The 14,650-nt window shown below is 42.2% G+C and overlaps 1 protein-coding gene across 2 annotated transcripts in view; it reads right to left on the reverse strand.

Moving 5' to 3' along the window:
- The window catches only part of DYM (dymeclin), a 378,609-nt gene extending 374,447 nt beyond the window's left edge, over window positions 1-4,162 (reverse strand). For both annotated transcript variants that reach the window (XM_082641320.1, XM_082641321.1), the window contains exon 1: window positions 3,881-4,162. The gene's annotated coding sequence lies outside the window, so the exon portion shown is untranslated. The remainder of the gene's footprint in view (window positions 1-3,880) is intronic.
- Window positions 4,163-14,650: the final 10,488 nt, after the last annotated feature.

Below are 14,650 nucleotides of genomic sequence, written 5' to 3' on the forward strand. Positions count from 1 at the left end.
ATTATCTGTCATATGACATACAAAAAAATTGTTGTTAATTCTTCCAATATCCTTATTGGAGAGTTACAGCCACTTTTGGTGTCTGCATTTTTTAATTGAGATATAATTCACATGTAACATATTAATTTCAGGTGTACAACACAATGATTCAATATACGTATATACTGTATTGCAAAATGATTGCCACAATCAGTCTAGTTAACATCCAGCACCACACACAGTTAATTTTTTTTCTTGTGACGAGGACATTTAAGATCTCTTCTTAGCAATTTTCAAACATATAACACAGTATTATTAACTATAGTCACCACGTTGCACATTACATTCCAGGACCTATTTATTTTATAACTGGAAGTTTGCACCTTTTGACCACCTTCACCCATTTCACCCACCCCCGACCCCTCACCTGGTGTCTGCATTTTTAAAGAATGTAACAAAAACTAGAGAAGACATCAAAAAGTACTGACCAAACTTTCTTAATAAATAAAAAAAAACAGCTTTCAGTAAATAAGAGCTATCTGTAAAGTTGTTCTTAGCCCTATTAGATTGCTTTGTCTACAAGTAGACATACATGAGTATAACTTAAAACTGCAAGCAGTTTTTAAGAAGTTCAAAGCATTAAGCTCAACTAAGAATCTTAGTAGGGAAAATAAGCTTAAAAATAGGCACAGATATATAACAATTCCCATTATGTTTACTGGAAGCGGTAAGCTAAAACACACCACCATCAGAGAGACCAGACCTTCACGCTCCAAGGCAGTCAAGACCTTGAGAGCTAAGCTGGAAAGTGGAACCCCCTCAGGAAGAAGGATACCAACTACAGGACTTCCTGAAATCCACCTCTAAGATTCAGAGTCTTCTCCCCCATCCTGGGAGAGGAAGGGCAGGAACAGCCATCTTGCCCCTCTGCTTTTCAGGCCCACAGCACTCAACCTCGCCCAGCTGAGTCACATAAGGAAAATTCTAGACGAAAATTCAAGCCCAACTCTCACAGTAGCTCATTCCTCCTGAAAATTTTTTCTTCCTCTGAGTCTTCCTGTTGAATTGGAGGTGGCTCCATCACCCACTGGGACAGAGAGCCCCTGCCCTCTCACTCTGGGCATGGGAACCGTCATTGCCAGAGTGTCCTGAGACTTCAAGTAGCAGCTGAGCATTATATACACTCTGATTACAAGTAAACAATACTTAAAAAACATGAATATGAAAAAGACCGAAACAAAATACAGAAAAACTTTACATGTTATTACCTTGTTTTTATATTTACACTTTTAAATGTCTCATTCTACCAAAGCCTATCCTACAAATGTCACAGGTATTTCCCACATATTTGTGTACAGTCACTAAAAGGAAAATGGAACAGTCCTCTCCAGCACTAACTATTCCCATTATCTACAAAGTGAAAGAGGACACACTGCATTTGCAGCAGCAAACAAAATCACTGATTTTCTTAAGTCTCAACAAAATATCCCAAAACATACTGTGATAGGCAGAATAACAATTCCCAAAGATGTCCACATCCTAATCTATGGAACCTGTGATTCGGTTATTTTACATAGCAAAAGGGACTTTGCAGATGTAATTAAGTTAAGGACCTTAAGTTGAGGGAAATTACCCTGAATTACCCAGGTGTGCCTGATCTAATCACATGGGTCCTTAAAAGTGGCGAACCTTTCCCAGCTGTGGTCAGATGGACTACAGAACAGCCAGAGAGATGCAATGCTGCTGGTTTTGAAGATGGAGGAAGGGGGTCACAAGCCAAGGAATGTGGCGGCCCCTAAAAGCTGGAAGAGGCAAGGAAACAGATTCTCCCCTGGAAACTTCCCAAAAGGAGCACAGGCTTGACACACTGATTTTAGACCCATTTTGGACTTCTAAAATACAGAATTTTAAAAGAATAAGTTTGTATTGTTTTAAGCCATTAAATTTGTGATTTGTTGCAGTAGTCATAGAAAAGTAATACACACACATTAAACAACTTCTAACAATATGTGAAATCATCTGGAGGAGAGAAACATAATCAAATTGCCCAAAAACTTAGAGCAGTATGAGATATGTTATTTGTGCATTTTGTGGTATATTTCACTTCTATTTTTCTCCTGCCCTCACAAAACTCCACCCATTAAAGAGCCAGCCAAAGTGACAATTCTTCAAGCATTCTATAGAGGGATGAACCATATTAACCAAGAAAATGGAACAGTCAGGAGAACAGGATTGACTGGAAAAATCAGGAAACAAACTATATTTTTCAGGAAGTCAAACATCAAAACGTTTGCACTGCTTCTTCAATATCAAATGGATACCACATTTTAAAAAATAAGTCCTTCTAGATATTAAGAGCTTATTATTAATTTTTTAGGTGTGACAATCATATTGTGGGTATATTAAAAAGAGAGTGACTCAATCTTCCAGAGACATATACCCAAATATTTACAAATGAAATGGAGTTGGGAATAGAAATAGATAGGGCCATAGATGAAACTAAATTAGCCTGAGTTACTGATTGTTAGAGCTGGGTAATGGGTACGTGGGGGTATATTACATTATCCTGGGTTGAACTTTTCCAAATTTAAAAGTTACAGAAACAAAGTCCTCAACCTACTATCATAATAATATAGATTTCTTAATATATTTAATAGTTGAAACTCCTTCCTGTAACATTGACCCATCTCAATTTTCTGCCACTTAATCCACGTGCATCAATTCTTTCATTCCCACTCATTCTGCCCTATTTACTAACCTAATGAGTTTCAGGAAGTCACCTAACAGCTAAAAGGTTGATTCTTCATCTGCAGAATGGGAATAGTTATACTTGCCCAGTCTGTCTCTGAGTTGCAGAGAAGATTATCTAAGATAAACAATACAAAGCAGGATAACCATTCAAGAAATCTACATTATTCATAACTTCCATGCTCAGCAGCAACCATTCACCTATTACTATAGATCCCCTTCCCTTCCACCTCCAGCTCCTCTCTTGAGCCCTCAATTCATCCGCCCAAAGCCAGGGTCCGTCTGAAAGGGTACACTCCTCTCCACCGCCTCCACACACACCCCGGTGTTTTCATATCTTTCAGCACCTTCTCTCTACACATCTCTCCCTCCAGCTTTCAAGGATCCCGCTCAATCTGCCCCCCCTAGCGAGTCTATCCTGTGTACCCCTTTGCTGGCCCTATTACAATCATCCCATCCCTTCTCTCTATTTCAGTATTTTCATCCTATCAGCTTTATTAACTCACTACTGTTCACAAACAACCAAGCTGACTTCCCACCCTCTCACCTTTCAGTTAAAACACAATCGCTAGTTGCCAGGGAGTGGAGAATAAGGCGTGACTTCTAATGGGTATAGTTTTCTTTTTTGGGTGATAAAGATGTTCTTAAATTAGACAGTTGCACAACCCTGTGAATATGCTTTTAAAAAACACTGAGTTAAAAAAAAAGAAAAAACCACTGCGTTATACTTTAACTGTACTTTTAAAGGGTGAATTTTATGGTATGTCAATTACATCTCAATAAAAATTTGTATGTCAAAAAAACAATCAATATTATTGCTCACCTTGCCCATCACACGCCCACTTGTCACATCAACCCCATCTTCCGAAGCATCGACTTGCTCTTCGGTATCCCCCGCCCCGACCAACTCCTAACACCAGACTCGGACTGAGGCCCCTCTCACTCTCTTGATTAGCACACCCCCTCACTTCCCGGCTCTAAGTGCCACTGAATCCTGGAAGTGGGGGGCAGCTCTCGCGGCCCCGTCCCCCGCGGGCAGAAGGGACCCTTCTGCCCGGGGGAGGGGAGGGTGTCCCCAAACCCGCTCTGACAAGGGGCGGGGGCCCCGCCCGGCTCCCAGGGCCGCGCTGCCAGGGGCGGCGCCACAGCCCACCTGTCTCAGCCGGCGGGGAGATCCGCTTCCAGCTCACGGACGGACGAACGGGTGGCAGAGGGGACAGAACAAGCCGCGGTCGCCGCCGCAGCCGGGTTGGCGCACACCGGCTCAGGCCTCCATGTTTCCACGTCTCTGCTGCTCCGGCTCCGACTCTGACTCCGACTCCGGCTCGGCTCCCGCCCGGACAGCGTCAGTGCGGAGGCCCAGGGGCGGGGAGAGAGGAGGGAAGCTACGGAGAACGCCCGGGGTACCGAAAGCCCCGGCGCGCTCTAGCCGGCGGTCACGTGGCGCGCGGCGCGCGGACTTCTGGGAAATGCAGTGCTTCCGGCGTTCAGCGTTTCTCCACTCTCCTGCGCCTACAGGGCAACCGCAAATCCGCTTGGCAAAACTGAGAAGCTGCTAAATCTTCTTACCTTCGTGCTGCAGTCCTGGCTTACCCTACAGCACTTGTCCTGGTAACTTAACTTCATTAAGGCTCCTGTTCATTCCAACACAGTAATCACCCCAAAGTCAAGCAGTTCCTTGTAGGACTCTAAAGAATTGGGAAATAGGAAAATAAAGTTTGATGGAGGCAGAATAGCAGATCTAGAATTGCCTGCAATACTGTCAGAAAGGACAGGTCCAACAGGAAAGAGTGTCAATGTGGTGCAGTGGCAAAAGTATGGAATTTGAAGTCAAATGAACTGAGGTTACCAGATTGACGTCCTTGGGTCCTTATTTCACCTCTCCAGCCAGTTTCCTCATCTAAAATACATATACGGGATCATGATGATACTAACCATACAAGACTATTAACGACGTCAGTAATAATAAACAACTCACATAATGGGTTGTTTTCTATGTGCTATTCACTGTTACTTTATTTCTTCAAATAACGCTATGAGATAGATATCACTTATTTCCTTAATATAAACAGTATGTGCCAATACACTCTGAAAAGTACTATAGAGGTCTTACATATACTTTTCCAACTTTTATTGCCAACAAGTTCCCTGAACTTGCAGAATAATTACAGGAAAATATACTAAAACACAAGATACCTGAGAAGCCTAGCTAAAAATGAGGTGATAAAAATGTTCTGAAATTAAATAGTTTATGTCTATGCAGCCATTGTAAACAATGCTATGAATATGTGTTCATGATATACTGAGAGGAAATGGTATGTACAGTATTATCCGTTTTCAAAAAAAGTTATATTTATAATACTTACGTATATATGGCCCAAGGGGGAAAAGGCTAAAGGAATATTAGCAATTATTATCTTTGGGAAATGAGGTCATGCATGTTTTTTTTTAATAAATTTATTTATTTATTTATTTATTTATTTTTATTTGGCTGCATTGGGTCTTCGTTGCTGCACACAGGCTTCCTCTAGCTGTTGTGAGTGGAGCTACTCTTCGTTGCAGTGCGCAGGCTTCTCATTTTGGTGGCTTCTCTTGTTGCAGAGCACGGGCTCTAGGCACATGGGCTTCAGTAGTTGCAGCACGTGAGCTCAGTAGCTGTGGCACACAGGCTTAGCTGCTCTGTGGCATGTGAGATCTTCCTGGACCAGGGCTTGAACCCTTGTCCCCTGCACTGGCAGGTTGATTCTTAACCACTGTGCCACTAGGGAAGTCCCCATGCATGATTAAAAATAGTTTTTTCCTACATGTTTTCTAATTTTTCTGCAATAAATATGAATTACGTGTAAATTTTATTTTTAAATTACTATAGAAAAAAGAGAGTCAGGCACCAAATCAACCTCAAAGTACTTTTTAATTTTGCCTATACAAAAATCACACAGTCTGCCTACCCCAAAGTGACCTAGCAAAAACTGTGAGCATCTCTTCAGAACTTTCTTGATAGACCAAGAAGCAACTTATTCTACTTTGAGGCAATCCTGTTTGTGAAATTTAATATTCCCTACCTTTTGTAATTTTTGCATGGCTTGAAATAAAAAGTTTCACTAGAAACCAGTGTTCCTAGGCAAATATCATAATGTTGCTAAGAAAACATCATAAATCAGAAAATAATAATAGGAATGGTTTTAACAATATGTAATGCATTAGTTGAAGTAGCAGTCCTTTGAAAACTACTTATTGTACATGTAATGTGAAAAGTATTATCCTTGGTCAGCAACTTTCAATACTGCCTGCACAAGTATCATGATAGCTTTGACTTGACCACTTCAGTGTCTAGTTATTGCTGAAACACTAACAAGAAGGCCATAAACACCCTCCCACTAAATGCAATGGGGTATCTTGGATTGGATCCTGGAACCACAAAAGGCAATAGTGGGAAAACTGATGAAAGCCAGATAAAGTCTGGACTTTAGTTAAAGATATTGTACCAATGTTAATTTCCTAGTTTTGACAATTGCGCACGGTTATATAAGATATTAACGTTTAAGGAAACTAGGAGGAGGATATTCGGGAACTGTCTGTACCTTGCAACTCTTCTGTAAATTTAAAATTATTCCCTCTGGCAGGCCGAATAATGGCCACCCTGAAGATGTCCACATCCTAATCCCCAAAACCTATGAATATATTAGTTTACATGGCAAAGGGGAATTAAGGTTGCAGATGGCATTAAGGTCACTAATCAGATGACCTTAAAATAGGGAGATTATCCCCAATTATCTGGGTGGGCCCAATGTAATCACAAAAGTAAAAAGTGAGAGGGAGGCAGAAAACATCAGTCATAAATATGGCTCTAGCAGAAGATCAAGTGATTCAATGTGAGGACCAGGCATTACTGGCTTTGGAAACAGATTATCTCCTAGAGCCTTCAGAAGGGAACACAGTCTTGCTGATACCCTGATTTTAGCTCAGTGAGACTGAGTCAGACTCTCACCCACAGAGCTATAAGACAATAAATTTGTGTTGTTTTAAGCCACTAAATATGTGGTAATTTTTTGTAGCAGTAATGGAAAACGAATACATTCAAAAATTAAAAAGTGTAGGGACCTCCCTCGTGGCACAGTGGTTAAGAATCCGCCTGCCAATGCAGGGGATAGGGGTTTGAGCCCTGGTCCAGGAAGATCCCACATGCCGCAGAGCAACTAAGCCCATGCGCCACAACTACTGAGCCTGTGCTCTAGAGCCCATGAGCTGCAACTACTGAGCCCACACTCCGCAACTACTAAAGCCCGTGCACTCTAGGGCCTGCATGCCACAACTACTGAGCCTGCATTCTGCAACTACTGAAACCTGCATGCCTAGAGCCTGTGCTCCACAGCAAGAGAAGCCACCGCAATGAGAAGCCCGCGCACCGCAATGAAGAGCGGCCCCCACTCACAACTAGAGAAAGCCCACGCAGCAGAAACGAAGACCCAACACAGCCAAAAAAACAACCAAAAAAAAGGTATAATTAAAAACAAAACTTCCAAATGGCTACCTGTCTTGCCAACACATTCCCAATCTGGGACTGTACAAATATCCATGCTACTTCGAAAGAAACTGTAAACCAGAAAATGCACAAAAAATTATACTTCACTTCCCAGCTCGTTTTGGTTAGACTATTATAAAAACAAGCTGTATCTGGAAACATGTTGAGTTCCATAGGAAAGTCAATCAAGCAATGAAGTGTCAAGTGAGTCATTGGAAACATTCTGGTATCTGAAATTGCAGTCCTGCGTAACCTCCTCATCCTCCTCACTACTCAGTGACTTTCCAGAAAGATACTTAAAACAAGGACTGGTACTTCTGATTTAGGATGTCCATTTGATTCATTCATTCACTTATTCTGCTAATATTTACTTAGCAATTTTGTGTGCACTGTGCTTCAGAGCTGGGCCTGACCTCAACAAGCTGAGGGCCTAGAAGAGGAAACAGGCATTATACAATTAAAAATTGGGTTAAATTGCCATGAAGAACAAGAACAGTCAGCACAGCCTGGTATCCAGCCCCAAGAAAACAGCTTTTCAAGAAATAAATGGTGAAAAATTAACCATTTTCTGGATGAGCAGGGCCAGTATTTTCAACATCTTAATAATAAAATTTATACCTGCAAAATTGAAATTTCCTTTAGGGTTAAAACAAAGAAACAAATAGAACTGAACTAAGTCAACAAAAAATTATTCCAGAGGTGCTAAATGCCACCATGGCCCCTCAGTAATAAATGGTTCCCAATGTGATCAAATGGCCTTGGCTATGGAATAATGGAAATTTTACTAGGTTTACCCAGAGAATGAAATACACTGCAAGTCTCTGAACGAGATTTTTATTTCTGATTTTCTTTTTTTTTGCGGTACGCGGGCCTCATCACTGTTGGGGTCTCTCCCGTTGCGGAGCACAAGCTCCGGACGTGCAGGCTCAGCGGCCATGGCTCACGGGCCCAGCCGCTCCGCGGCATGTGGGATCTTCCCGGACCGGGGCACGAACCCGTGTCCCCTGCATCGGCAGGCAGACTCTCAACTACTGTGCCACCAGGGAAGCCCTGCAGGAGGAAAAGAAGGGTCAGGGCATAAACTGGAGCCAAATGGGTAGACCAGGTGTCTTTCTAAACCTTCTAAGTTGAGTTTCTTATAACTGCTGGTTTACAATGTCTGGCATGCAGCTTTTCTCTGTTGCAAGTTGAATACAGACTTCATGTGTGAATAAGTCTTCATCTACAGGGTGCTGACTCTCTTCTTAGAACCTAAAGGGCCAAAAAGGACCTATGCCTATTAGAAGACCACTCCACAAGCAGGATCAAAACTATCTCTAGATTATTGTTTCAAGCCTGTCCAAGAACAGTGCTTATGTTTCCAACTTTTCTGGGAAAGAAGAGCAGACTTTGGAGTCAGACTTGACTTTGAATTCCGTTTCCATAATTATGAGCTGAATGATTTGAGAAAGAGGCTATCCTAGTCTGTTCTTAGTTAGCTCCTGTAACTGAATACCATACACTGGGTAGCTTAAACAACAGACGTTTATTTCTCACAATTCTGGAGGTTGGGAAGTCCAACCTCTGTTGATTAAGGTGCTGGCAGATCTGGTATCTGGTGAGAACACTCTTCCTGGCTTGTCAATGGCTCTTGCTACTGTAGCCTCACATGGTGGAGAAAGAGAGGTCTACTCTCTTTCTCTCCTAATAAAGACACCAGTCCTGGGACTTCCCTGGTGGTCTAGTGGTTAAGACTCTGTGTTTCCACTGCAGGGGGCACAGGTTTGATCCCTGGCCAGGAAACAAAGATCCCGCATGCTGCACGGTGAGGCCAAAAGAAAAAGAAAAAAAGACACTAATCCTGTCCTGGGGGCTCCACCCTCATGACCTTACCTAAACCTAATTACCTCCAAAAGGCCCACCTCCTAATACTGTCCCATTGGGGTTAGGATTTCAATATATAAATTTAGGGGGAACACAAACATGCAGCCCATAGCAGCTACTTAACCTCTGTGAGACTAGTTTTCTATTACTGGAGACAGTAATACCCCACTCATATCTCACAGTTGCTGTGAGAGTTAAATTAAGTAATGCATGTAGTGTGCCTTTTTCTGTAAATGTTAATTCACCTGCATAATCCAGATGGTAATCAACTCACATGTAGTTGCCAGTTTCTGGGTGCCCTCCTAACAGAGATATACGATACATTAACCAGAACTAGATTAAGGGCAATCAGGATGGTGAGAGGTCTCATGTTCGATGTGGAATGGCTGACAGATCTGAGGATGCACAACTAGATAAAGAGAAGACTTGAGATAAATATGGATCAGGGGGCATGACCACTTATTTTGTGTGTGCCAGGGAAACAAATTAGGACCACAGATCTGAAGTTACAGGTTGCAGATTTCCACTCCATATAAGAATTTTTTTGACAATAAGATCAGTACTAATAATTAACAATTCACATTGTGGATTGTTTGCTATGACTTATGCAGTGTTATTTTATTTAAATCTGCAAACAATCCTGTGAGAAAGAGTTGATGTAGAAATTTATTTAATGGCCTGGAAAACATTTCACAATAGGTTGTGAAGTGAAATTAAGCTTACTATTAATGAAATGGTCTACCTGGAAGAAAAATGAGATTCTGATCACTACATGTGTTCAGGCATAGGCTGGATGAACAGATAGTCAAATAAAATTGTACCTGGAAAGGGACATTGGCAATTATCCAAGTTTCTTTATATTAGAGGTGAGGAACTGAGCCTTAGGGTCATGAGAGGACTCAGACAAGGACACACAGCCAGTAAGCTGTGCAGATGACTGGACTGAGCAGTCCCCTAGGCCTCACTGTATGCAGTGACGATGAATCCCCTGCAATGCCAGCCCTTAGCAGTCAGGTAAGACACTGCTGCAGACAGTGTTGAATACTCAGAGGCAGTGACTCCTCAGGTCCAGAGTGTTGCCTGCCGGGCCGAGTGAGAGGCTACCCAGTTAGTTTTCAAATCCCTCCTGCCTGCAGGAAAGCCCAGCTATACATCTAAGTCTACAGAGCCCCTGTTCATCTTTCCTTACCCGGAGCCCTGAGGCTAAGCCTTGTGAGAAAGCTGTTTGGACAGCCAGACGACCACAGTTCCTAAGAGGAGCTGTCCACTGCCTCACTGCTGGAAGACTTAGAGGGGTTACTGTGCAGTTGTCAGTGTCTCCTTCCTGCTGGGGCCAAATTAGGATGAGTCACAAACTAATATTAGCTAACAATGTTTTGAAGACACCTACCCATAGCAGGCACTGTGGTAAAAGTTTCAGGTATATTAACTCACTTAATGGTCATTATGACCCTCCAGAATAGGTACTTATTTATCGTCCTGGTTTTAGTCCCAAGAAGTTAAACTTCCCAACAACACAACGCTAGCAGGTAATGATTCGAATCCAGGCAGTCTGGCTGCAGAGCCCACGCTTACTAGAAAAGGTCATCTCAGAGGTCTTTATGCCACCACCACCAGTGTGTGAAGATCTATGATGACTTCCATAGAGTTACATCATCTTGCTAAGTAAAATGGGCTGTTATACCTGGGTGTATTAGCGTTGAGCTGTAAGCACCTTCTAATTATCTTGAGCTCACTCATGTCGACGTGACCAGGCACCAGGAACTTTGTTTTATCCAGGACCGGAAGTTGCTTCTCACCTTCGTATCATTCTACCGGGATTTTGGTAGGATGCTGCTCTCGGATAGGTCGGACATCTTCTACTCTTTGTGCGAAGGTTCGGTGCTGTTTGAAGGTTTTCTCTGACGGCATGGCGCGGCAGGCTGGGCGGGGGCGGCGAGGTGGAGGGTCCCGGCGGCTCCAGGCGGTGGCTGCCACGGCTCCGACTGTGGCGACAGTGACTGCTCTTGTGTCTGAACAATCTGTTTTAAGCCTAGTCGTCTGTCGTCTATTCTCAATGTTTATATATTATTTTAATTTTTATTATAAGAACAGCACAGGGACTTCCCTGGTGGCGCAGTGGTTAAGAAGCCGCCTGCCAATGCAGGGGACACGGGTTCAAGCCCTGGTCCGGGAAGATCCCACATGCCGCGGAGCACCTAAGCCCATACGTCACAACTACCGCTAAACTAAAAGCATTAAAATTGACATACGCTTTCTCTACCTTTTGTCTTAAAGCTGTAGATGATCCACGTTTTATGTTAAGTGTGTGACTAAAATATATTATTAAAAAGCATTTTTAAGAGTATTTCAGTTATCACTGTTAGGTCAAGCAGTCATCAAAATTCCCCCACTCCATGTGCATGTCAGTTTTGAAAATAGCAAAAGGAAACATGTTCTTCACAGATATTAATATCAAACGTTAAACATTTTCAAAGTCCAACTAGAATAAATAACCAGTGCTTCCTACTACCCGCCTGGGGTTCACTATGTACTATTTTTGTGAGAGCTATCACAGAAGGATCACAGACCCACTTGAGACTGTACACTAACAGGTCACCATTAACCCTTGTGTATTTAAATGTGTGTGGAAAACTTGTACCTGTGAGTGGCAGTTATTTATTGTAACTGAGGAAGAAAAAGCAACATTACTGCATATGGGCCCTCAACCCCAATCAACTACTCTTCCTGATGCATGCATCTGTCCACATGGCTAACATTTAATATGTATATTTTTACATTATGTAAATTCTTAATTAGCCTGACTTGTTTAGATTGTATACATCATTATATCTGACATTCTTGTAACTACTGTGTGATCAATAAGATTTCTATAAGAAACTCTGCTTTTTAAAGAAAAAAATACCACACTGAGAGGGGCGACTTACTCATATCCCACATTAGTGGGTGGTCACTCTATTTATAGGGTCTTTAAAACAAGTACAATTTTAATGAATTAAGGTGAATAACCGCACAACTAAAAACTGAAGAAAAAAACAGATTGTTAACGTGTTAATTTCTTTTCCTTCAGATCGTTTAAAGTCTATCTTCAAAGTCAACAATAAGAAAAAAAAAGGCACCATAAAAAAAAAATCTAGGAGGGGTGTCAGGAGGGATTTTTATACTATCTATCTATACATATTTTTTGGGCTGCATTGAGTCTTCATTGCTGCGTGTGGGCTTTATCTAGTTGCAGTGAGCGGGGTTACTCCTCGTTGTGGTGCGCAGGCTTCTCATTGCGGTGGCTTCTCTTGTTGCGGAGCACGGGCTCTAGGTGCACAGGCTTCAGTAGTTGCAGCACGTGGGCTCAGTAGTTCTGGCTCGCGGGCTCTAGAGCACAGGCTCAGTAGTTGTGGCGCACGGGCTTAGTTGCTCCACAGCATGTGGGATCTTCCCGGACCAGGGCTCAAACCCGTGACCCCTGCATCGGCAGATGGATTCTTAACCACTGCACCACCAGGGAAGTCCCACTATCTGTATTTTTTTTTTTTTTTTTTTTTTTTTTCTTTTTGCGGTACGCGGGCCTCTCACTGTTGTGGCCTCTCCCGTTGCGGAGCACAGGCTCCGGACGCGCAGGCCCAGCGGCCATGGCTCACGGGCCCAGCCGCTCCGCGGCATATGGGATCCTCCCAGACCGGGGCACGAACCCGTATCCCCTGCATCGGCAGGCGGACTCTCAACCACTGCGCCACCAGGGAGGCCCCACTATCTGTATTTTTAAAATATTTTACAATAAGAATAATGTATTAGTTGTAGAATAATATTAAACTCTAGGAAAGATGCATTGATAAGTAAAGGGTTTGGGAAGGTGACCCATGCTGCTGTTTTTTAAATTGTGAAACATGTCATGAGAGGAAATATTTAATGGACACAGCTTAAAGAACAATATTGTTAAACCCACTACCCAACTAAGAAATAGTAGTGTCGACTAAAAAAAAATTGCACAACCTAAGAGTAGAGACTTATGTTTTATTCGGTGGACTCTCTGAGGACCCAAACCCAGAAGACAGCCTCTCAGATAGCTTGGAGGGACTGCTCCGAAGAGGGAAGGGAGGAGCCAGGATATATGGGAGTTTTTGCTACAAAAAACAGGTAGTCAAAAGATTATTGTTAATTGAAGAAAACCAGTCATCTCAAGTTAATGAATTTAGCGCTTTTCTCTGTATGGGGAGATGCAAAAGTATGGGCTCATTGAAATCATTCCTTTGATACGCACCTCAGCTATCTGGGGCCAGTATCCTGTGTTTTCCATCCTGAGTCTCCTCAGAGTGCTCCATTGGGGTGTGGTTGCAGTGGCTGAGGGCTTGGTGGCAGGCATCCTGTCTCCACCCTGAGTTCCCTTAGGGCTCAGTGTTGGGGGTGTGGGGGGGGTTGCTGCTGTAATGCGATGGCTTGATGGCTGCAGCATCCCTTGTTTACTGATATGGCAGGCAACATTTTTCATCCACAGTAGCAATATCCCAGAAAGCCCTCTCTGTGCTTCTCCTTAATTGCATCTCTCTCCCCTGAGGTAAGCACCATCCTAACTTCTATGCTAATTATTCTCTAGATTGTTAGAAATTGTTTTACCACTTTGGTAATGCTGTTTATTTTGCCTATTTTTGAATTATATAAAAATCATTCAGCATATATTATTTTGTGGCTTTTTTCCCCTCAAATTTACTTTTCGAGATTCACCCATGTAGATGCATACATCAAAGAATTCACTTTTATATTTACTTTTTTATTGACTTGCCTATAGTAGTAAACTGGCAAATGTTAAGGTTGTATCTCAATCTTCTCTTATGTGTATCTTCTCAATATATATGTGTGTAACCACCAATCACATGGAGATAGACATTTCCAGCACCCTAGAAAGCTTACTTGTTCTTCTTTCCAATCCCCCAGAAGTAACCACTCTTCATACATCATGCAACATAATTACTTTTGAGTTCTTTCATTTTTCACTGCTACATAGTATTCCAGTATACACATATTTTGTGAATTTAGACATAAAATAATTGCTGACTGGCTTTTCGATCCCTTGATCAGGTGAGCTAAGAAAGCTTGCCCCCATGATTTCATGAACCCAAAATGATATTACCCCAAAGTTTACATAATGGAATTCTTTGAACTCTCCTTAAAGCATTATAACAAGGTTTTAATATACCAATTTATTTATCCTTCCTACTTTACATGAACTTTTGTGGGTTTTTTGTTTTGTTTGGGCTGTTACATAAACAACACTTCTAAGGATATTCTTGTACATCTCCTGGCACACAGATACAGGGTTTTCTCTGGTATCTAGACTCTAGGAATGGAATGGCATAGTGTAAGTGCATGTTCTACTTTACTGGAGAATGCCAAGTTGTTTTCCAAAGCAGTTGTACCAGTTGACACTCCCACCAGCAGTATATACAAACACTTTCTGTTCTTCATCATCCCAACTCTTGATGTTTAATTTTAACCATTCCGATGTTGTTTCATTGTGGTTTTAATTTGCATTTCCCTGCTGAAACA

Source organism: Mesoplodon mirus (genome assembly GCF_964341445.2).
Source record: "Mesoplodon mirus genome assembly, chromosome: 13".
Lineage (NCBI taxonomy): Eukaryota > Metazoa > Chordata > Mammalia > Artiodactyla > Ziphiidae > Mesoplodon > Mesoplodon mirus.